Here is a 22774-nt window from a genome sequence, read left to right as displayed (position 1 = left end):
AAGAAGCAATAAAGTGCATATAAAGTTACATGTGTAGTGGTCAATGTGTTGACGTGGTAGCATGTTAGTTCCCAAGTCCTGCGCCTTTCAGTATTCTTGCTCTTATGCGCCATGCTTGATGGATGTAGCTTGCTACAAGAAAACACTACATTTATGTCATTGCTGCTCTTAAGGAGCAAAAGAGCATCACCTGTTCAGCGTATACCATGCACATTACATTTTGTCTTTAGGAACTTGCACCTTGCCACTCGTTAGCACTGAAAAAAGAACAAAAAGTGGCCAATGGATTCCATGCCGAGACCACATATCAAGCATAAATCATTTCTGGCAGGCTCCCACTTTTAAGTACAGTAAGCCAGGTTCAATTGGGAGAACTTAAATTTCAGGTACAAGGTGCGTGCAAGGAGGGGATTAACCAGATATAAGTATTCTTCAAACCCAAGGGCTGGCTTACTGGCCAGATGCGAAATTCCCATGGCTAAACCACTGCATGCATTAACCAATTTCACTTTGGCTATCGCCCGTGAGTTTCTTTTCACTTTTTCTACATCACCTGATATGATACCCCGAGGGTTGTGTCACAAATTTCCCAAATTCATGTCCAACATAGATCTTTTGACATGTGTAAACCAGGATAACGTGTGCATTAAAGCCTCACAGTATATTTTGAGTTCAGGGGTTAGCCATAATCTGAGCCAATAAAGTTCCGATCTAAGAGTGACATCACTCTGGATTTCCTAAGGTCCAGTTCCAGATAAACATGGTTACCCGGACACAATGTTGGCAGCCCAACCAGCCTTTTCAGGAACCGTCTTTCAACCAGGCCCAATTTATTACCGGTCGAGTGTCCCCAAATCTCTGCCCTTTACATAGCAGCTGATTTGGCCTTCATATTGCCCCCCCCCCCTGTATTTTTCCAGTGGTATGCTGGATTTGAGCATCTGTGATGTCCAATTACCTTGATCATTGAATCTTACCCCAAGGTAATCATAGCATCTCACCTGTTCCACTGGAGATCCATTGATGTTCAATTTGAGTTTCATGATTTTTTTTAAGTTGGGACGGAAGACTAAGATTTTCTTTTCCCAATATTGATCCCAAAATGAAGCTCACAGAATTTATCCAGAAAGGCTTTGAGGGTGGTTTCAAGCCCATTTGCAGATGTGGATAGAACAGCATCATCTGCAAAAAGGAGCACTGAAACCACTTCATGGCCTAATTTCTGCTGATCCTGACAATTCAATCTCACATGGCGTATTACGTCATTGATATATAACAAGAACAAGAGGGGGGCAAGGACACATCCTTTCCTCACCCCTCTGGTCACCTCAGAGGTATCAGTTAATTCACCCCCAAACCCTAGCCCACTGAAGCACTGTTATTAGAATAAAGTTGTACTATGACCGCCTTGAGGCCCGTGGATGTTTGGCACCACATAGGAGTATAATAGATAAGACACGCCAAGATGTCTGCTGCCTTTTTTGGCCATGCCGGTCCTTGCCACGTTGCCTGGTTTACCTGGAGGCACTTCCCAGGATCTAACAGCCTGATTAGCTGTTGCCCCCAGCAAATGCAGCAGCCCTGCTGACCGGTGAGGCAAAGCTGGGTCCGCGCATTTAAAGGGCCACGCTTTAAGGACCTACCCTGTCTTCTTTTTTTACAATGTTTCATTCCTTGTCGGCCTATTATTCCTCCTCTCCTCAGGCGATTCCTTGGTGCTTTGTATATTATGTTTGTACTGAGATCTGCTCCTCAAGTGCCTTTATTGCGACTGAAACAATATCGGAACACTGTATTTTTCTTAGGCTGCTACTTTTACTATGTGCGATTCCAGTAAATAAATGACATTTATTAATCAGATTTGTGATAAGCTGGTATATTTGTTTTTATTTTTCATACGAATGTGTCTTCCATGTATTAGTTTCATACACATTTTTCTTACAAATTTGTCTTCCATATATTAGTTTCATGCATCCTTTTACACATTGAATAGTTTTTTTTTTTAATTTATTTTGGTTGGCTGAAACAAATCAACCTTTCAAAATAAGAGAAAAATTCATCCACAAATGTGAACAAGTACACAATTTTACATTAATTTGTTTGGCATTAATCTAAACAGTTTATGCAAACATAAAAACAAACCAAACAAAATAGTAAAACTTTATTCATTTTGACGGAAAGGAAGCACATAAATCATGAAGCGAAAAGTAAATGAACAAGATAAAAAATAATACATGATCCTCTAAATTGCTAGGCACTCAAAAATCCCAACACATTAAGCAAATATCATAAAAGGAAAGCGATCAGATTGAAATCAGTGGTTCACAGGTTACCACTACCAACAAGAAGCCAAAACTATGAAAGACCTCTTTAAGATTGGGTTTTAAGTGCTTAGTTGTGCTGGAAAGATTGCGTCCAAAAAATGAAATATGGCAATTTTAACAGCAATCCTAGGGTTGGTAAAAACAATCTGCCATATACAGTTGGGATCTAAAGTACGAAAGATGGAAGAGACATTTATAAAATGTTGGTTCCGTACTTTTACCAAGGCTGGACAATCTATAATCAGATGTTGGAGAGTTTCTTGGAGATTGTCCACACAAAACCTACAGAACTTGTGGTCACTTGGAAGAAGTCCCCGTCTCGCCAAAATTACGGCAGTCGGCCATACGTTGAGCCTAAATCAAAGAAATTTGTGATGGAGATGTGAAGCAGGGCACTTGACTAAATAGTCGGCCATGTGCCATAATTGTTTATGTGCAAAAGGAGCCTTGTTAAAGTCATGTAAGGATATACATTTAGCACGATTATTTGTATTTATTTATTTATTTATCTATTTATTTATTTATTTATTTGTATAGCGCACCAGGCCCAGGGGCAACCGGGCGCATCACTTAGTTACAACATGGGAAAAAACAGACAGAACCATAATTACAACGTTTACAAGTATAATACAGAATTTACAGGTATGTCAATAGCAATGAGAGGACAAGCAGATTATATATACATGTACAAATTAAGCAGAGAACCCAGAGCTAAATGTCCTGGTCAGCCAGCCAGGTTTTCGTAAGGTGTTTGAATCTCGGGAATGAGGGTTCTGCTCTAAGCTCATTAGGAAGCTACCAAGATAGGGAAGCTAATTCCACCTGATCTTTGGAAATTGAAACGTGGAACCTCAAGGCAGTTTAAATGAGACATTCTGGGGGGTCTAATGGAGTTGTGGAGGGCAACTCGGTTAGCCAGGTACCAGGGAGCTTGGTTATGAAGGCATTTGTGGGTAAGAGCCAGGGTTTTCAGGGAGATACGGTGTTGGACTGAGAGCCAGCGAATATTGCGTCTGGTGTCGGTTATGTGTTGGCGCCTGGGAATGTTGAGGGCAGCTCTAATAGCATTGTTTTGGACAATTTGCAACTTGCTTAGGTTGCAGCAATTGGTGCCTAGGTACAGTGCATTGCAGTAATCAATCTTGGATAATACAGGAGTTCTAGCCAGGGTGACACAATTGGTTGCGGAGAGGAAAGAGCGACAGGCTGTAATAAGCTTACAGGTATATGCTGCTGCGGAAGAGACTGAGTTAGTTTCTCTGGTCAGGGATAGGGTCGAGTCAATGTAGATCCCTAGGGTTTAGGTCTCCTTGGCGGTTGGGATAATATTCCCATCGATGATGAAGGACTTGAACGCAGGGTCGAGTTTGGTAAGATTTTGTGGCGAACCAAGAATAAGGAGCTCAGTCTTTTCATCATTAAGCCAGAGTCCGTGTTGAGCCATCCACGCCTGGATGACCTGGTAGATGACATTGATAGCCAGGGAGTCAGCCGTGTAGTCACCTGAGATAGGGATTAGTATCTGGGTGTCGTCGGCGTAGTTGGTGTAAGTGACACCCAGATAGTCCAAGATATCGAAGAGAGGTTTGGTGAACACGTCATACAACGTGGGTGAAACACAAGATCCTTGTGGCACGCCACAGGAGACAGGTGCAGGTGGGGCGGCTGCTAGTGGAGAGAACACGCGCATAGATCTATTGTCTAAAAAGCAGCTAATCCAGGTTGTAGCTTTATCGGAGAAGTGTGCAGCTGATTTAAGGTGGTGGCAGAGGATTTCATGATTTACGAGATCAAAGGCAGCTGAAAGGTCCAAGAGGAGTAAGAGAGCAAGTTTGCCTTTGTCTTTTAGATCTTCAATCTGTGTTTTTAAATCTATGAGGGCAGTTTCAGTGCCGTGACGTGGCCGGAACCCAGATTGCCTAAGTCCCAAGAGTTTGTTAGATTCAAGGTAATTTTGAATTTGTAGATGTGCTGCACGGTCGAGGATTTTTAGTAAAAACGGGACCGTGGTGATTGGCCTGTAGTTTGTGGGTATACTAGCGTCCAGGGTAGGTTTTTTCAATAGGGGGATGACCCACGCGTCCTTTAGATTGTCAGGTACGATCCCAGAGCTAAAGGAAGAGTTGATGAGCGTAGTAATGAATGGCGGTAGGTCATGAGCTGCTTCCTTGATTATAGCTGCCGGGCAGAGGTCGCCTTGGCAATTGGTCGGTTTAAGGCTGGTGATGATCTTTTCCACTTCGGAAATGGAGAGTGGAGAGAAGCTAAAAGGAGTCAGAGAGTCTGGGATGGGGTGGTTTAGGGTGGGGATATGGTTGGGTTGTGGGTTGGATTGTAGGCTTGATTGTTTGTTATTGATTTTAATTTGGAGGGTGGCAATCTTGCCGAGGAGAGCCTCTTGGATGTTGGTACACCAAGTGCTTTGTTTGATGCAAGTGTCTGGTGCAGTGACAGGGGTTTCAAGTTCTTTTAGGATTCTAAACAATTCTTTGGTGTTGGATTTGGCTTGTTCAATACGTTTATTGTAAGTGTCTTTTTTAGCCTGGAATATGGCTTCCTTGTAGTTAAGGGTGGCCAGGAGGAGGCATGATTTGTTGGCTGCGGACTGGTTGCTTTTCCAATGTGATTCCGCAATTCGTTTTTCTTTGCGCAGGGTTCTGAGCTGGGGTGTGAACCAAGAGTTCAGGTGGGCTCGAGGTTTGGGTTTTCTCAATTTGGATGGGGCGATGATATCTAAGGCTTTTTGCATAGCGAGGTTAAAGGTGTCAACCATAGCCGTGGGGTCGGAGCATGAGCGAACCTGGTCATTGAGCGCCGGGAGGAGGGGGATGAGTCTGTCGCAAGTGATGTCACGTTTATTGCGGGTGGCAGTAGCCGGTGCAATGGTGGGAGAGAGGCTGGCAGGTATGGACTGAGTGTTAAATGTAATTAAGTTGTGATCGGTCCATGCATACTGTTGGTTAGAGATGATATGGATAGGACAATTGTGGGAGGCTAGCCAGTCGAGGGTTCTGCATTCATAGGCATATTATCAATAGTCATGGCAGCAGTGTCATTGGGATCAGTGAGGCCCAGGTTAAAGTCCCCTAATATCGAGGCTTGGGATTTGGTTTTGGTGTTATGAGTGATGATGTTGGAGAGGTCCTCAGCGAAGGTGGATAGCGGCCCACGTGGCTGGTAAAGTAGATGGAAGGTGATAGAGTGGTTAGGAGTGACAGCTAGTTTGGCTGTCAGTGCTTCCATAGAGGAAAAGTGATGCACATAGGAGAGGTGGAAGTTTAGAGTATTTTTATGGATGATGGCAATGCCACCACCTTTGGACTGGTTAGAGTTACGATCGTGTCTGATAATGTTGTAACCTGGAGGGATGGCAAGGGAGAGTAGTGGGCTAGAGGCTGCGTGAAGCCAAGTTTCGGTGATAGCCATAAAGTCGAGGTCGAGGGTAAGAATAAGGTCAGCCACTTCTAGAGCATGAGCCGTGAGTGATCTGACATTGATTAATGCACCCTTAATATTGCTAGTGTTAGGGAGGTTGGGGTGAGGTGATGATGGGTTTTTCAAGTGTGTGGATGCGGTGGAGGTCAGAGGCTGTTTGTTAAGTTGCACAGAGTGATGCGAGGCGTGGTGAGTCGCGAGTCAAGTCTGGCATTTCTCAGGGTGATGGAACATGGTATGTTTGGTGAAGGTCTGGAAGCAAACTGTTGGAGCCATAAGGCTGGGTTGTTGAGGTAAGGGTTGGTGTGGTGAGCAGTGGACTGCATAGTCATGGTGTTGTGAAGATTGGGGTAGTGGAGTGAGGCGTGGTTTAATTGGGTGCTGTCCCACCGGTGTGCCATGTGAGGTAGAGTAGGGTGGGCAGTATTCTTGCAAACAGAGTAGTGAGGGTGGAGGGCATGTTGGCCTGATACAGTCTAAAAGCAGATGCCTGCCAGATCTACAAAAAGGGGGGTTGAGGTAGAGGTGGTGTTGTAGGCAATTGCACACAATGTTAAACAATAATAACAGTGACCACCATAGATGCAGTGGCGTGCACAGAAAGTAAGGCAGCAGTAACCGCGGTAGCAGTGTATTAGGGTACAGATACTTAGATGCCTAGATACCTAGATTCGATTTTAGCAGAGGGAGCCAAAAAGGCAGTTGATTAAGATGCAGAGAGCCACAAGTTCAAATACATAATCCAAACATACCTAGATTCGATTTTAGCAGAGGGAGCCAAAAAGGCAGTTGATTAAGATGCAGAGAGGCACAAGTTCGAATACATAATCCAAACATACCTAGATTTGATTTTAGCAGAGGGAGCCAAAAAGGCAGTTGATTAAGATACAGAGAGGCACAAGTTCAAAGACATAATCCAAACATACCTAGATTCGATTTTAGCAGAGGGAGCCAAAAAAGCAGTTGATTAAAATGCAGAAAGGCACAAGTTCAAATGCATTAGTAACAAACACATAAATGTGATTTGTCAATGAGGAGAGTGGATAGTAGAGATGTCTACCAGAGTACATAGGTCCGACTAAAGGTGGCGTACTGTTGCGAATGTTTTAAGCAACCTTATCGTCCAATGCAGTGGCTGGGACACATAGCAGATGCCGGTAAGGTAATAAAGGGAGCAGATTCGGTGGACAAGTTAAGGAGCGCAGGTGGAGTAGGTAAGACAAATATGGATCACTCACAACCTCATAAGAAACAAGCAGTGGGTATGGCCCTGGGCTCTGGTCAGCTCAGGACAGTCTCTGGACAGTTGTTGGCCTTGCCCTCAGGGCCTTTCCCGGAAGGGCCAGCTTGCGCCTCCCTGCGACTGATGGGCGGAGAAGTAGGGTGGGAGAGCCAATCATCAGTCTTCTCAGGTCAGGTGAAGGAAGCACAGAGGAGGGGAGGCTTCAGAAGGCACGGGCGGCCATCTTGGAATGGATTCAGCCTCCTGTGCTGTAATGGTGGTCGAGTGGTTGAGGCTCAGTCAGGACAGCCACATCTTTACAAAATTTGCAATGTGCAGCAAGCGTTTGAATTGTAGTGCACAAACAAACCAAGAATCGATTTAAATGGTTACCTCGCCTAAAGCGCTAAGAATAACCCAGGGAGTCACAATTGCTCGGGCTAGGTGACATACCTTGGTGCAGTCCAGCACAGGTGCAGCAGCAATGGGTCACTGCTCCAGCAGTGGCTAGGAGCTCCTGCTCCAGCACAGACGATTTTCGAGTGATTACTAATCTAGTCATGATCGAACAATTTATTTTTTGCCCAGAGAGGATTTTGTAATAAGAGGTCCAAAGAGATGGAGGCATCGGATAGGGCGTCCAAGACACGGAGCCCCCACCTAATAGGAAAATGATGGTCAGACTCAAGAAGATAATGGGCAACCATGCTCAGTATGTTATTTGTGTTAAGTCCTAAAAGGCATTTACGCAAGAACAAGGCTATTTTCCAAAGGACATGTTCATATAAGGAAAGAGAGCCCAATTTGTGACGTAAGATGGGAAGCAATTTCGTAATCTTAAAACCTGTCTCCAAAAACGCCCTTCTAGGCGATCCCAAAATTGCTGATCATGGGGTATTCTTGCTTCAATGCCATAAAGTAAAATTGGTAAAACTTTCTGCTGAAAAAAGGTCATCACATGTTTACATGAAAATCTACCCAATTTATACATTAGGATCTTGGCCTGTGAGATTAACGTGACCAACTTCAGTTCGAGGGAATGGTCAAGAAAAGTATCCAACAACAAATTGGTGAAAGGTACATCCAGATATCTATATTCAGAGACAACCTTAAGATCAACAGATTGTAAAGTCCACTTGAAATTGGCACCAGCAGATTGTAGCGAAGAGCTGTTGCAAACAAGTATTTGAGTTTTATCAGTGTTGATTGCCATGTTGTTATCATGAGCATGCCCTTGGGGGTCTGAGAGAGTAGGACAAGATCATCCGCATATAACAACCCTATCAGGCATTGAGGGCCCAGTCTGGGAGCATCAGACAGGGTGTGAGTGAATGCATTGGCCATGTCAAGAATAAACAAGTTAAACAAGATGGAAGCCAAGATGCACCCCTGTTTGAGACCCCGCTTGGTTGGAAAGCTGGATGACAGAAGCCCCTCTGCTCAAAGTCTCACCTGCATAGTCGTGTTTGTATGTAGCAATTGAATTAGTGCGAGCAGTGACGAGAAAGCTTTGCAAACATAAGCAAGCGATCAATGGAGTCAAATGCCACTCGGAAATCCACAAAGGCTAAATATAGTGGTTGTTTCCGAGTGGCATAGGAAGCTTTAAGCAGATTCAAGGCAATCAAATTTGGGAGGGTCCCAAGCCCAGTAACAAATCCCGATTGAAATGGATCTCGCATGTTTGCCGAGAGGGATCATTTATTAACATCCCGTAGAATGAGGTGGGAGAAGGTCTGGCCAGGAGCATTTAATAATGCTATTGGTCGGTAGCTTGCTGGATTGCTTCTGTCCCCTTTTTTATAGATTGGAAGAACTATTGGGTGTTTCCATGTACGAGGTATTGACTGAGAATGAACAACATGACAGAAGATGGTGTACATCACTGTAGACCACAGTTCAGGATGTTGTTTGAAATGGTAGTTTGACAACCCATCCGGTCCGGGGGCTCGAGATTGACTTGCCTTGTGAATGAAGAATAAGACCTCATCCTTATCAAATTTTAGCTGAAAGTGACAGGGCTGTCAAAAGAGAAGTTAGAATTGTCAGAAGAGAATAAAGATTAGAATAATAAGAAATCCAATCCTGTTCACTAACTCCCTGGGATTGAAAGACTACCTGAGGTCCTGTCAGCGTGGTGTTTATCGCTGACCAAATTTCAGCGGTATTTTTTGTGGACAAGGCACTCAACATTTGAGCCCCATCGCGTTGATATAAGGAGGCCAATTTTTGTACCTTGTTTTAAGGAGGACCAAGGCGACGTGTCGAGGACCATCAGGCAGGAACATGGCTTTGCGTTTTTGCCGTCGGTATAGTGTTTTCCGTTCTTTTACATCTTGATTGTAAGTATCTAGTTTTGGAGTGACTTTAACTTGGTAACGTGTGTTTGATTGGAACATCTGAATTAGATCACAGTAAGCAAAATGTTGCTCAAAATCACCCCTACAGGTTAGATCGGTTGCAATCAGTAGATGATGGTTGAACAAGAGCAATGAAGATTCCGACCAGCGAAGTCGATTGCAACTGCGGTTAACAATGAGAGAGTTTTGGTAAAAGTTCTGTGTATTAGATGTGGGGGTCAAGATCTACAATCCAAGTCATTTGTAACATGTTATGATCGCTCAAGATTGTAGATATAACTCGAAAATCAAGGACCTGGAATTAAACAAGAGTCGGTGTAGATAAAATCAATGATTGCAGAGCTCTTATCCCTGTGCCAGGTGGGACATGGCGGTATATCAGATTTGAAGGAGCCATTGAGCATCTGAAGACTTCGGGCTTCAACAAAGTGAGACCACTTAGCTAGTCTTCCCACACAGGGCGTGAGATTTGGTTTCAAACAGTGTAAGTTTAGATCTCCAGCAATTATGATTTTGGAGACTTTGGGATCAAGAGATATGCAATACATCATGGCATTTAGATCTTTGAAAAAATGTTCATCTGAAATCCCAATTGGGTTCCATTAAATGTTGATCAGAGCGTATGTTGTCCCAGTAGTGTGTAATTTAATCATCTGCAGATAAGCATTGGATGAGATCCAAGACTCAGAGGAAGTGTGAGGCTGTTTTTTAACTGCAATGAGGAGGCCTGAGAATGGACGACCTCGTGAAGCTTTGAGTGCTGGGTTCAGGTGCAGGTCATAATTATCCCAAAGGAGAATAGTAGTGAGCCATGTCTCCTGAAGCAGGATCACATCATGACAATTGAGATCCAAGCTGGGATTATTTATTAACTGCTTGAATCCACGAGAATTCCATCTGAGTAATCAGAAGGAAACCAGTGGTTGATTACTGTCTAGTTATCGCTGTGAACCAGAACACTTGCACACACATTGTGGGGCAATTAAAGTGGTTGAGGTTTGCCTTGGTTTAGAAGCAACAAGTGGAGCAGGTGTAATGGGCGTTTTGGAGAGATCAATATTTGCAGAAGTAGTGAGCGTGGTGCCAGCTAAAAGGATGAAACCCATGTCAAAGAGTTGTGATTTAGCAAGCCATATGGTGTGTTGTACTAATCTGGAGTTCATCCACAGCTCAATAGAAGATAGCTTATTTTGTTGTATGAATTCAACCAGCTCAATGTCGGAGGAGGCTATGTCTTCAAGAGCAGGAATGTCTGAAAAAAGTTCCAAGACAGATTTCCGATTCAGGTCATATTGCGTGAAAGGGAGTGGTCTGAAAGAGAGCAACAAAGAAAAAGGTGCTGGACGTTTGGCTGACTGAACAAAACGTTTGTTAGAGTGAGCAATTGAAGAGGCATTAGAAATTTAGCCTGAGGAGGTTTTCGAATGTCGCAATAATTTCTGAGAGCAGAGTGTAAAGACTGGTAGGGGGTGTCTGTACTTCTGCTCTATACATGGTAGAAGAGAGGCACAGAAGACCCCAGCCAAGATTCTCTATTACAGAAGCAATGGACGAGCAATCAAGGCCTAGCTTCTCAGGGGGTGATGCAGGCTGGTTCTTAAGTACAGTGTAGTCCCCAATCCCCCACAAAGGAATGTCCACACACTGTATTGGTTAGAACACAGTCTTTATATAATCAATATTCAAGGTTATGTACACTTATCATAATAACTCACTTTGTACTTAGGAAAATCAACAATGGCAAATATATACAATTCTAAAGTGGTACCACCCTTTGTATTAGATCTCATTAAAGTGCATCAACAATACTGTAACAATGTCACACAGATAATAGAGTGAAACCAGCAATAGAGAGAGGAGAGAAAATAAGATGGTTGAGCAATAGGCAGAATACTGGCCCCTACCACTAGACACAGTTCTGTGTGGAGATCCCCCCACCTGGGCAACCTGTAAAATAAAGATATAGCACAAGCCCAGTCCATATATTGTTCTGCAAGTCTTATTCCCTCCTATAATGTTTTTACCCCCCCAATGTACCTGGTGGAGTCCAGTTCTTCGAAGAGGCGTCGACAGATCCTTCTTGAGCGACCCCCTTTCAAGCGGGAGTCACGGATCGTCGGGAGGCGTCGAGAAGCGTCGAGGAACTCGGCGTTCGGCGGCGGGGAATCGACGGTCCTTCTTGAATGCCTTCCCTTTCAAGCGGGAGACACGGGGCGTCGAACGTCCGTCGACAAACAGGGTAGAACGGTGTCGATGCGGCGGCAGCTTCGTCCGAGCGGTGCTCGTCGGCGTCGGAGCGTCGGCATCCTGCAAGGCAGAGGCGTGCGGGGCACCTCGGTGACAATAGTTCTGGACCGCAAAGATTGTGGAGACGGAGGCCGAGCAAGGGCGTCGTGTCGTTCGAGTCTTTGTGGTCTTCGGGTGGCGGGAAACCCACCGGCAGGTTTCTCCTCAGCGCGTTGGTCGTCCTCGACTTTCTCCGGCAGGATAAAGCGGTCGACGGTGCGGACGAGGGAGACCTTCGATTCAAATGTTCTTAGGCAAGGAGCGGACGGCTCCGGTCGTCGGCGGCATGGCGTCAAGTGGTTCCCACGGCGGGGCAACACAAGTTCGACGGGCCTCCAGCAGTTACACAAACCTGCGAACCCTGTTCGACGGCAATGGACTTCGACGGCGGCGATGTCCGGGTGCTTCACTTCGATCTCCTCGGCGGTCCCGTCTCGGGTCGGCAGCCTTTCGAGGGTCTGTCTTCCAGGGCGCTTCGGCGAAGATGGAGCGGTGCTCGATGGTCCCTCGGAGCACGGGAAGAGGGTGCCTTATCAGGTCCTCTCTCGGGTCAGTCTTCGACGATTTCGGCAGCCTTCGGATCGGTCGAAGCAAATGCAACAGCAAGTCTTCTTCTTCCAGCTGGACGTCGAGGATCAGCAGTTCCAGTTACTCTTAGAGTGGAGACTCAACTCCAGAACGCTTCTGAACAATTACCAGTGGTGAGAGGTCCCCAGATATACTATTCTGTCTCTCATCCACACTGCTGGCACACACTCAGCAGCCAATCATACAGAAGGGCATTCATGCAGTCAGTCAGCCAATCAGGCACACAGTGCATTCAGGCCACACTCCTCCCTTTCAGACACTCACAACAAGGAATGTGGATTGGGACAAGTACCCAGCCATTCAACACTAGACACTGCATTCAGGCCAGTTTCGGGCAGGGCTGTCTCAGTCTTTGTCTCTCATGCCAGAAACCAGACAACCACAACAAGGAGTGTATATTGGTCACACACTCCATTCACCCAGGTCCCACCCACAGGAGGTACCCACAACATACAGTCACTGGGAAGGCTCCAGTCAGTCTAGCTGGGCCTTCACAACAACACCATATATGGAACTTCCACCCAACAGCCAGTCAGGGGGAAGGGACAGAGTCAGGGCTTCCCAGGACTTTGGGAAACAAGGTAACAGGCAATAGAAAGCAAGAGGCCACAGGGGCCATCTTGTTTCCTATCAGGAATCAACTGATCCCAATGGCAGGGCCTGGCTATCCCAAAATGGAGGACACCCAGAGCACCTGTCAAATTCAGCATGGAGCTGCCACCAGCCCATACCCTGCTCTGGGGGCCACCCACAGGTGCCCAAAAACATACACTAGGGGCACAGGGTTGTACCCCTACCCATGGGTGCCATAAGGGTATCCCATGGGTCTGTTCACCAAACCAAAAGAGAGAGCTGCACTGCCAGGAGTCCCACATGGACTCCTGGACAGAAAACATGACAGAACACACGATAAAAAGCAGTAAAGGACAAGGATTCAGAGGCCCTGTCCCTCTGATGCATTTCCAGCATCACACAGAGTTAATCAAATGCAGAATTTCAGGAGTAAGTGCCGAAGGGGTAGCTAGATTGTCATGAGGAGTCATGGGTAAATCAGATGATCAAGAAGGTAACTGGGATAACACAGAAGATAAAACAGAGCTACTTATGGGATCAGAAGTCTTTTAATTTGCAGAGATCGCATGGACATCATTGACAATAGGAGAAAATGTGCTACAAGGGATAATTGTGGGCACAGTGGCAAAACTTACACGTGAGTGAGATAGTCCTACTGCAAGAGCCACATCAGTCTTTTTTGGGAACACTGGAGGATCAAGGAGTCGTTGAGCTAGTTGGGAGGCCATATATGAATAAACTGCTTTTTGTATTTCTCTTCGAAAAAGACCAGTAGATATTTTATTAGTACAAATTTATGATGGCTGAGGTCATCTGAAGCAGTATGAGAAACCTCATTAGGTGATTGGGGAGGTTTGTAGGAGATGACTGGCCTTAAGTTGGAAGCAGTTGATGAATCACCCAGGGTTGAAAGAACTTCCTTGTCAGCTAGGGAGGCCAATGAAGCAGCAGCCACCTATTGATCCAGTGGAGGGTAGAAAGGGATGAAGAGATTGGATTTATTGGCAGTAAGTCTCTTTTTGTCGCAGGCGAGTTTTACATATTTCTGAATAACCGCTTGTAAAGTGGTAGACAGACCCTTTTTTGGTTGGGCAATGGATTTTAAAAATTGTTTAGTTTTGGCGGTTGGAATTTTAGCACCTTTTTGATTTTTGGATTTCATTTGCTGGATGGAGGGAGGCTTAATGGCATCAGAATTAGGTTTACTTACTTGAAAGATGGTGTAAGCAGGTTTATTGGTTAAGGTGGAAGAAACTGGGCAAGCAATGTCTCTGTTAGTATTGGGGACATTTTCCACAGCAGGCACAGGATGTGTGCTATCGTAGATATCATTGAACTGAGGCAAGATTGGGATTACGCTTTCTTGCAATGGGGAATCTGTGGAAGGAAAAACATATCTGATCCCAGGCATGCACATAAAAGTTTGGCACGCGACAGAGATCATGCCGGTGGTTGAACGTGGAACAACAGGGGTGTTACGTAACTCAGATTTGGTAAGAGGACAAAAAGTATTTTGCCATAGTACAATCTGCTCCAATTTAGCAGCTTGATACGTTAGTTTGTCATCCAAGGTATCAAAACGTTTTGTCATGGATTGTATGGCCAAATTCATTGCTGTGAGTGTAATATCCAGTAATTGAGAGGGCGACTCAGTTGTTTTTGGCGAACTATGCTGTATAGAAGGTTTGCATGGTTTCCGCGGAGTCGGGGTAACGTACGAAACCGCCAAAGCTAAATTTGCGTGGGAAGAATTCAAAAGTAGGTCTGGGGACCTGGATAGGTTGTGAAAGGAGTCATGAACAGAAAAGCATGACTCATTTAAATCCAGATCAATCACCGGCATGTCAATTGATTTACATCAATTGAAATAGGAGCAGTTGGCAAATTATTTAAAAGAGCACTGTCTGTGATTGATTTGGTGAAACTATCCAAATGGACAGTAGCAGCTTCCACTGGTAACATTGGAACTGGAGGGCTCTCAGAAGTTGAAGTTGACAATGACGAGGATTTTGTGCCAGTTTTAGCATTTGGTGAAACCGAGGCAAATATGGTCAAAACAACAGGAGGACTTGTTGTCGGTGGCAGAGCAGTGCTGCTAGAGGAAGCTGAAGATGTTCTGCAGAGAGCTGCTTCCTTGCAGAAAATGCGAATGTCCTTGTTCAACTTGGCTTTGTCTGTGAAAAGTGTGAGTTTTTTTACTGAGCGAAGCCGCGGGGTGGAGCATGACCGTGGCGAGCCCTTCGGCTTCCCCAGAGCAGTGGGCGTCGATGGATGGGCATGTTCCAAAATGAGAGCAGGGGGAGGCATCCCAGTGTGCAACGTAAAGACGCCTCTATGCATGGAATAGAGCTCAGAACGAGATTGTGACAAAATATAGTTGAAACACTATTAGGTCAGAACAAAAAAAAAAGTAAAGGCTAATTAAACAGATAAAGGACTGCCAAATACCAGAATAGAAGAAACCGCCGGGCCGCCACAGGACAAAAAGCGCGGCAAAGCGGGACTTCACAGGACTCGATCGGGTGCGCACGTGCGGTGCTCGCGTGTGCACGGTTTTATAGCAAGAGCCCAGCTGTAATGAGTGAAGCCTCTGTGAAAATACAAACAAATGGTCAAAAAAAGGATTTTCGTGATGAATTATCACTAGAAGTGCTTAAAGCAAAGTCACTGAAAGGCAGATCACCTTTTGGGGGCGGTAGTCGTAGCTTTTAGAAATCCGCGATGTATCCAATGGAACAAGATGAAGCAGCCAGTGCAAAGAGACGTAGACAAGCGGGACTTCACGGGACTTGCTCAATATCTCTCTGATTTATCTCCCATGTGTTAATTTCTTACATGAGAGCATACACATTGCATTGTTTCTCGTGATCTCCCAACACGTGTTTACCCACAGTGTTAACCATGGTTCTTTACGAGAGATACCTATGTTCCAAGTGTTTTCTTGATATTAGTTGAGAAAATTTGTCTATGTTATAGTGAGTAGGGTTGCCAAAGCTCAGAAGTCTCCTTCTGCCTTTCTATGCTGCAAGGTCCGATTGCCTTGAAGTCTCTGCCAGGATCCGTGTTGCTACCCTGTCTTCTCCCTGCACCACCTACAGGAGGGATGTCCCTAATTCCACTATGGGACCGTGCCTGCTACAGTACCCTCCGGCAGTAGCAGGTGCCGAGGACACGCCAAGATGTACGCCGCCTTTTCTGGTCCTGTGGGTCCTTGGCAAGTGGCCTGGTTTGCCTGGAGGCACTTCCCAGGATTTTGCAGCCTGATTGGTTATTGCCCCCAGCAAATGCACTGGCCTGGCTAATCCGAGAGGCAAAGCCGGGTCAGCGCATTTAAAGGGCCGTGCTTCAAGGGCCTACCCTGTCTTCTCCCTGTCCTTTCCCGGACCTTGACCAGAACGCTGACTCACATCGAGGCCAGTCATATCTGTACTCATGACGCCATCGTGCTTTCAGGTAAGAGGTAGGCTTATTTGTACCTCGTCCCATATACCATCTCTCTCTTCCTGGTACTGAGGTGCATACTCTCCCTCCATTCTCTATGAGAGTGCTTGCCGCCTACTTCACAAGATCCACATTTGCGAACTTCCACTCTCCGGTCACTCTATTTGTCTACAAACGCCCCTCTTGGGTCCTTTTTTGGGAACCGTGCTTTGTCGTCTCCCCTCTGAAAGACTAATCTTTCACCTGCCGCATCCCCAACTATGCCGGCACGAACATTACATTTCTCAATCTTACCATCACCTTTGAACTCTAACCTCATCTGCTTGTTCAGTCATTACACTTATTGCCATTTAACATGCCTTGATGCCTCTCTAGTTCTTATTGCCTGTCATCTGACGTGCACCTCATATAGTTCCCTACAAGAGGGAACTTCTTAATTTTGCATGTGCACATTACCTTAGCTTTAACACTATATGTACTTGATCTAGCTCTCCTATAAGAGGGGAACTTTCCATTTTTCATATGCACGTTACCTTAACTTTGACACTATATGTACTTGATGTAGCTCTCCTAGAAAATGGAAACTTTCCATTTTGCATATGCACATTACCCTAACTTTGACACTATATCTACTTCATGTAGCTTTCCTATAAGAGGGGAACTTTCCATTTTGCATATGCATATTACCTTAACTCTGACACTATATGTACTTGATGTAGCTCTCCTTTAAGAGGGCTGTTATCCATTTTACATTGCCATCTTCCTGTTTCAACTTTGTCTTCTATAGGCAAAGCCACCTCCCTCTCATGTATGCACTATTCTGCTATTCTGATCAATCCTCATATGCCTCTTGTCTATAACCTTATTTGGCACTTATTGTAATATTGTTTTGCAACCATGTTTTGTAAGCAAAGCGCTGAGATGCCCAAGGGCTGTGTGCGCTATACAAATAAAATAAACCAAACCAAACCAAACTGGGAGCAAATAGCATTATTAATCTCCTGTAGCTTAAATTGGATTGGGGCTAAGGTATCCCATCTATTAAAATCCTGTAATGTGGTACCCTGGGTATCTGGTGGGAACCCTATTCATAAGAGTTTCTGAAAGTGTTTTCTCCAGGTACTTGGGCTGCTGTTGACAGCCTCATCCTTGTCATAACCTTCTTTATTCCCACTAGCTATCTTCCAAAATGAACTAGTGTTCCCAGAATGGGCGGCCTCATGCAATTTATCCCATTCTCCCCGGACGTGGTCATATTTTACAGTCTTTATCAGGGATTTATACCTTGCCCTGTAGCACCTCAATTCTGCTCTATCAAAGCCCTGGCGTCTTTTTTGGCAATTTAGGATGTCAAGTTTAGCCAGCTTACAGTCCTCATCAAACCAGGTGTTGTGTTTTACTGCATGGTTCTTTATACTCTTATTAGACCTGGTGACAAATGGTTGGATGGACGAGACCAAATTATCATATATAGGGTCAGAATCCACATTACAGGATCCATTGATATGAGCCGTTCCAAGTCGGACAGGATCGAATCATAGATACTTGGTCTCAATGAGTCCAGGTTAAGGTCTGACCATTTAATTCGCTGTTTGGATTGCCTCTGGGTTTTGGACAGAATAACTAGAAATTACTACTATGGTTGCTCTCGTGTTTACCCAAGTTAATCAACATTAGGGGCAATGGCTCATGGTCACTTCCCTGTTTTTCCACGACCTCAGAGACTTTTGCATTAGCCCACAGATTCATAGATAAAAGAATGTAATCAATGTGTGAAGTGCTATTATTCCATAGAAAAGTAGGTTTTGTGGCTGGTCCTCTCTAAAACGCCCATTACAAGCCCTTAGGCCCTTGCCAAGAAGAGCGGCTGCACAACCACGGGTTTGCAAATGGGGTCTGCCCAACATTGTTGAATCCAGGGAAGGGATATCCCACCTCATCGTAATAATCCCAAGCCTCCTCCAGATCCGAAATGGGCTCAATTTGAAGGTTTAAGTCACCGACCAATATGATTCAGTGTTCCAGACCCTCATATGTTTCTCTTGTTTCTACAAGATTCTTCACCAATTCAATTGCGTGATTGACTGGGTACACAGCTGTGTTGCATGGGGACTCTGATGGTACTAGAATTCCTTGCTCCACTAGTGATGCAATCGTCTCACAAATGCCCTCATCTGCCTCCTTTGATAGTGGGTACCGTTTCACTCTAGGTAAAATTGCCCCTGGTTTAAGCTTCATCTTTACTCCCCCCACTCCTTTCAGAAGCCCCACATCATAGGGACTTGTGGTCCATAGTATCCGGGCAGGCACCTTGCCCAAATGCTCCTTGCAGAAGGATGGTGGTGCATCTAGCGCCATTGCCATCCTCTGTGGTACCTCTCGGTAGTGTATTTTTACCCAATAGGTCACACTCATTTCAAACACCATTTTGTGCTCTGATCGTTCGTCTTTGAACAGTTCTTCATCTGTCACTGTGGTTAGCCTGTGACCTTCTGCTAGCATGATCACTGCTCGCCATGATCATCCTGTGTCATCCATCCCATGTACTGGTATCCACTCGTCCCTCACAATCACTGCCTCAATCTTTAATGGTATTATTGTCCCTTCTACCTCATCCAATGGTATCTCTGGTCTGAACAAATATTCATTTGGGACTCACAACATCTTCCCTTGAATCCCTGGTAGCCATGCAATTGCAATCTCAGTCCCGTACTGGAATAGCTCCTCGTCTACTGGCACCCCCCTCTGTAACCTTTCATCCACAATAGGCGTGAGTGATCTCTCTTTGTTGAGAAAGCGTATCCCTGGTGTAGTGCACTCTATCCCCTTGTCTGCAAATGAAATTATAATGTTTAGCCTGCTCATAATGTCTCATCCCAGTATATTTACAGGTGTCTGTCGAGAGTAAAGGCAGAGATAAATCATGTTCCTCTATATAAAAGGAGATGTTGTCTGTAAAAGGAACTACTTCCCCAGCCCCAGAGAATCCTTCAGTGTTCATGGCATCGCCTCACAACTTAAATGTTCCCTCTCGAATGCAGGACCTGTCTACAAGAAAGGAAAACGTTTTGTCACCTATCACCACCTCTATGCGAGGTTCCTCCACAGGGTTGGGTTGATCGACAGGATGGAACACATCAAGTCCGTCTGTGGGATGTCCTATTGAGGGTACAAGGACATCCCATTCCGTGAAAATTGATTGTTCCCCACCATGCTGTTCTGTGTCTGTGGCAACTGCTGCATGTTACCTCAAATCTGTGGTGATTACAAATATTGTGGTTTGGATGCTTGCATCTGTGGTATCTGTTTCATGGGCTGGTGTGCCTGCGGGTGCGCACTCTGTGTCTGTCCTTGCTGTTGCTGTGGTTGGTTCTGTATGTAATAGTGATCTTGGTCCCCCTGATATGCTTGCTGGTACTGCGCTCCCTAATTCTGCTGCATCTCCCCGTTTCTGCACGCTCTCAAAATGTGTCCCATCTTCCCGCACGACCAGCACTGTGGTGGCTCTCTCCCTTGGCTTTGGAAACCCCCCACATAATCCCCTGGGCCCTGCTGAACCTGTGGCCCATATCCTCAAAACCATCCTGGGAAACCCCCTTGGTTGTGATGTATCTGTGGCCCATACCCATGTTCTCTCAATGGCCCTCTTCTTCCTCAGAACCCTTGCTGCATGTTCCCCTGCCCCATGAACCCTCCACCCGTGGGTGGCGGTGTGTACTGCCGCAGCTGTGTCCCCTGTACACTCGCGCCTGTCAGTACCACCCCTTCATGGCAAACTTTGATAGTCTTTTCTGCACTAGTTTTGCTTCCTCTAACTTCCTTTCCTCCGCTTTCTTCTCTATTTTCTCTTGCAATAGCCTACAATGACGAACAATCGTAAGCTGTATTTCTGGGCAAGATTTTGCTTCCATGCCAACCAACTTCCTTAGCTGCTTCTGAACAGGTTCTGGCAACACATGGCATAATATTTGGTAAAGTACGGCTATTGTTTTGTCCTATGCTTCTCGTGTTTCAAGGTGCCAAAGCTCTTGGATCACCTGAATGTAGTCTAAGGGTTCTTCGTCTATCTCCATTTTGCGAGACATAATTGCACCAATGTCTGATGTGTCGGGGTATTGTGTCCTTAAGGCTTGCCATACAGCAGCTCTGCAATTTGCAAATGGCGAACCATCGTTCGCTGTGTTCTGGGTGGTCACTCAGGGGAAACCCTGCCCTTTTCCATATGTCATCAGCCACATCCCTGAGGATCGGCACTAATAGTCCTTTTTTTATCCCCACTGCTAACCTCTGATCTGCTGTCATCCTTTCTATCTCATATATCCATTTCCCAACACCTGCGGACAACGCCAGTAACCTACATCTCACGTTTTCTTTGTCAATATGCTTCCATGGTATATATTGAGGTCATCCCCATCCCTTTTCCAGTAGGGGCATTTGGGTGAACCCTACCTCCCCATTCGCACTCCTAGTCAGTCTGATCTACCTGTCTGAACCCGAGCCCATATTAAAAGCTGTACACAAAGCTCATTCTCCAGGTGGTTGTATCCATGTTGGGCTTCATGGTAATGTCGATGTCATGCAAGTCGTATCTGCTTCCTCCCCCCCAGGACCCTAGGCCCACTCTGTATGATACTGTGTTAATCCTACCCTGTGTGAATGTGCTGTCTGGCTCTGCTCATCCGCCCCCTGCCACTCTGACATTTCTCCTGTCAACTGTCCATCGTGTATTTATGTCCCCAATTGTGTGCTCATCCTCCTCTTTGCGTGCGTGCTCTCTTGCTAGTCTCTCCACCTGCAACTTTCTTTCTTCCCTCTCTATCAACGTTCATTTTTCCTTCTCCTCTGCCTCCCTATGTCTCTCGATCTCTTCTGGTTCTCTTCTCCTCCTTTCCTGCTCCTCCCACTCCTCTCTCTTCCTCTCTGCGCTCCGTCTCTAGCCTCTCTTCTCGCTCCCTCTGCCCCTGCTCTTTCTCTTCCTCTCTTCTCATTCTCTGCTCTCTCTCTCTAGCCTCTTTTCTCTTTTCTTCTCCTTCCTGCCCGTTTCTTCCATTCTCTCAGCCCAATCTGTTGCTTCGCTGCACTCCTTAAGGCCTTCTATTGCTTTGGCTGTTCCCTCTGCTTCCCCATTTGTCCGGCCTTCCATCTTCAGGAAGTCCTCCATCTGTCCTCCTACCCACTCATTTGTGGTTATGTCCTCTAGCCCCTCCTTCATGCCCTTCTGTGCCTCACTGCTCGCTCCTCTCTCAATGGTTGGCTGCCCTGTACCCTTCTTTCCCTCTTCCGTAGTATGTGGTGGCAGTTTATATGTTGGGTTTGGGTACCCCTCTACTGCTCTTAGCTCTCGTAATGGTTACAGCCCCTGCTCGTCTGTGTCTTCAGAGTTCTCGTTTGACGGAACAAGTGGGGGAGCGGAGGGTGGAGATGCGAGCCCCTGCACCTCCCCTTAGTTCTACTGCTGCGTCCCCCTATTCCCCATGAAACATTCTCCACAACTCGAATATTGCCATATGGCTTACTATTTTCTTTCCCTTATAGGTACCCTGTATTTGTGTCAAGAGTGATTGCTGCACATCCTTAGAGAAACTTCTGCATGGTGGCCATGGTTTAGTCAATTTACCTTTGGTGCTTTTGGTCCATTATACACTATATTTACAAATCGTGTTTTTATAAGGTGCTTTAGGGTCATGTCTCCCCGCACTTCCCTTGATACATTGCTCTTGTTTTTACTTGACCTCAAATTAAGGGTTTTGATAGTCCGCTGTAAAGGGAGAAACATAATGTAATCAAAATGCCTTTTAATTCACTACAAGCCTCTCTGGCTCCCCAACCTCTCAGGCGTGAACCGCGCACCGCCCGTTTCACAATGGCTGCTTCCTCAGGCACACCCACAATCTTGCGTATGCGCTTTCCGTGCACTGCCACTTGTTCACCTCATCTGTCAGTCTCAAGTCTTTCAATGCTAGCTTCTCACCGTCTCATGTTCCCCGTGTCCTATGTACAAACCTACGGGTGACATCACCAATTTACTAGACAAGGTATCACTAAGAAGTCAAATACTGTGCACATAATGTTATAACCAATTGCCCCAAAATACATGCAACCCCAACACAAACCCCACAGCTGTCTTCTTGCCTCCTAGCAGAGTGTACCACTTTTCTCTTGTGTTCATCTGTATCTGCTGCATCGCCGCGCAAGAAATACACCTCCTCAAGGCTTAACCAGATGAATCCCCTTCTGCAATCTAGGCCAGCTCCGTCGCTAAACCTTACGGGAATACTGTCATCTATGACCCGAGCTAAAACACCCAACCTACAGGAAATCTATCATCCGTGCCTTCGAGTCAGTAGTCTAGGTTGTTCACCAGAACCGTTTACTTCTAAACCCGAATGCATCCTAACCACACATAATGATGTCAACTTCTGCTCCTGTCCCTACTAAGTTTGGCGATGCTAGACAATACCTTGACAATACTTGCCAATGCACAACAATACTAAACAATACTCCACAATACTCAATACCCTCCCCCACACCCACAGTTGCCGTGT

Source organism: Ambystoma mexicanum, chromosome 8, assembly GCF_040938575.1.
Source record: "Ambystoma mexicanum isolate Mex_15411 chromosome 8, UKY_AmexF1_1, whole genome shotgun sequence".
Taxonomy (NCBI): Eukaryota; Metazoa; Chordata; class Amphibia; order Caudata; family Ambystomatidae; genus Ambystoma; species Ambystoma mexicanum.
Note: the sequence above shows the minus strand (reverse complement) of the source record.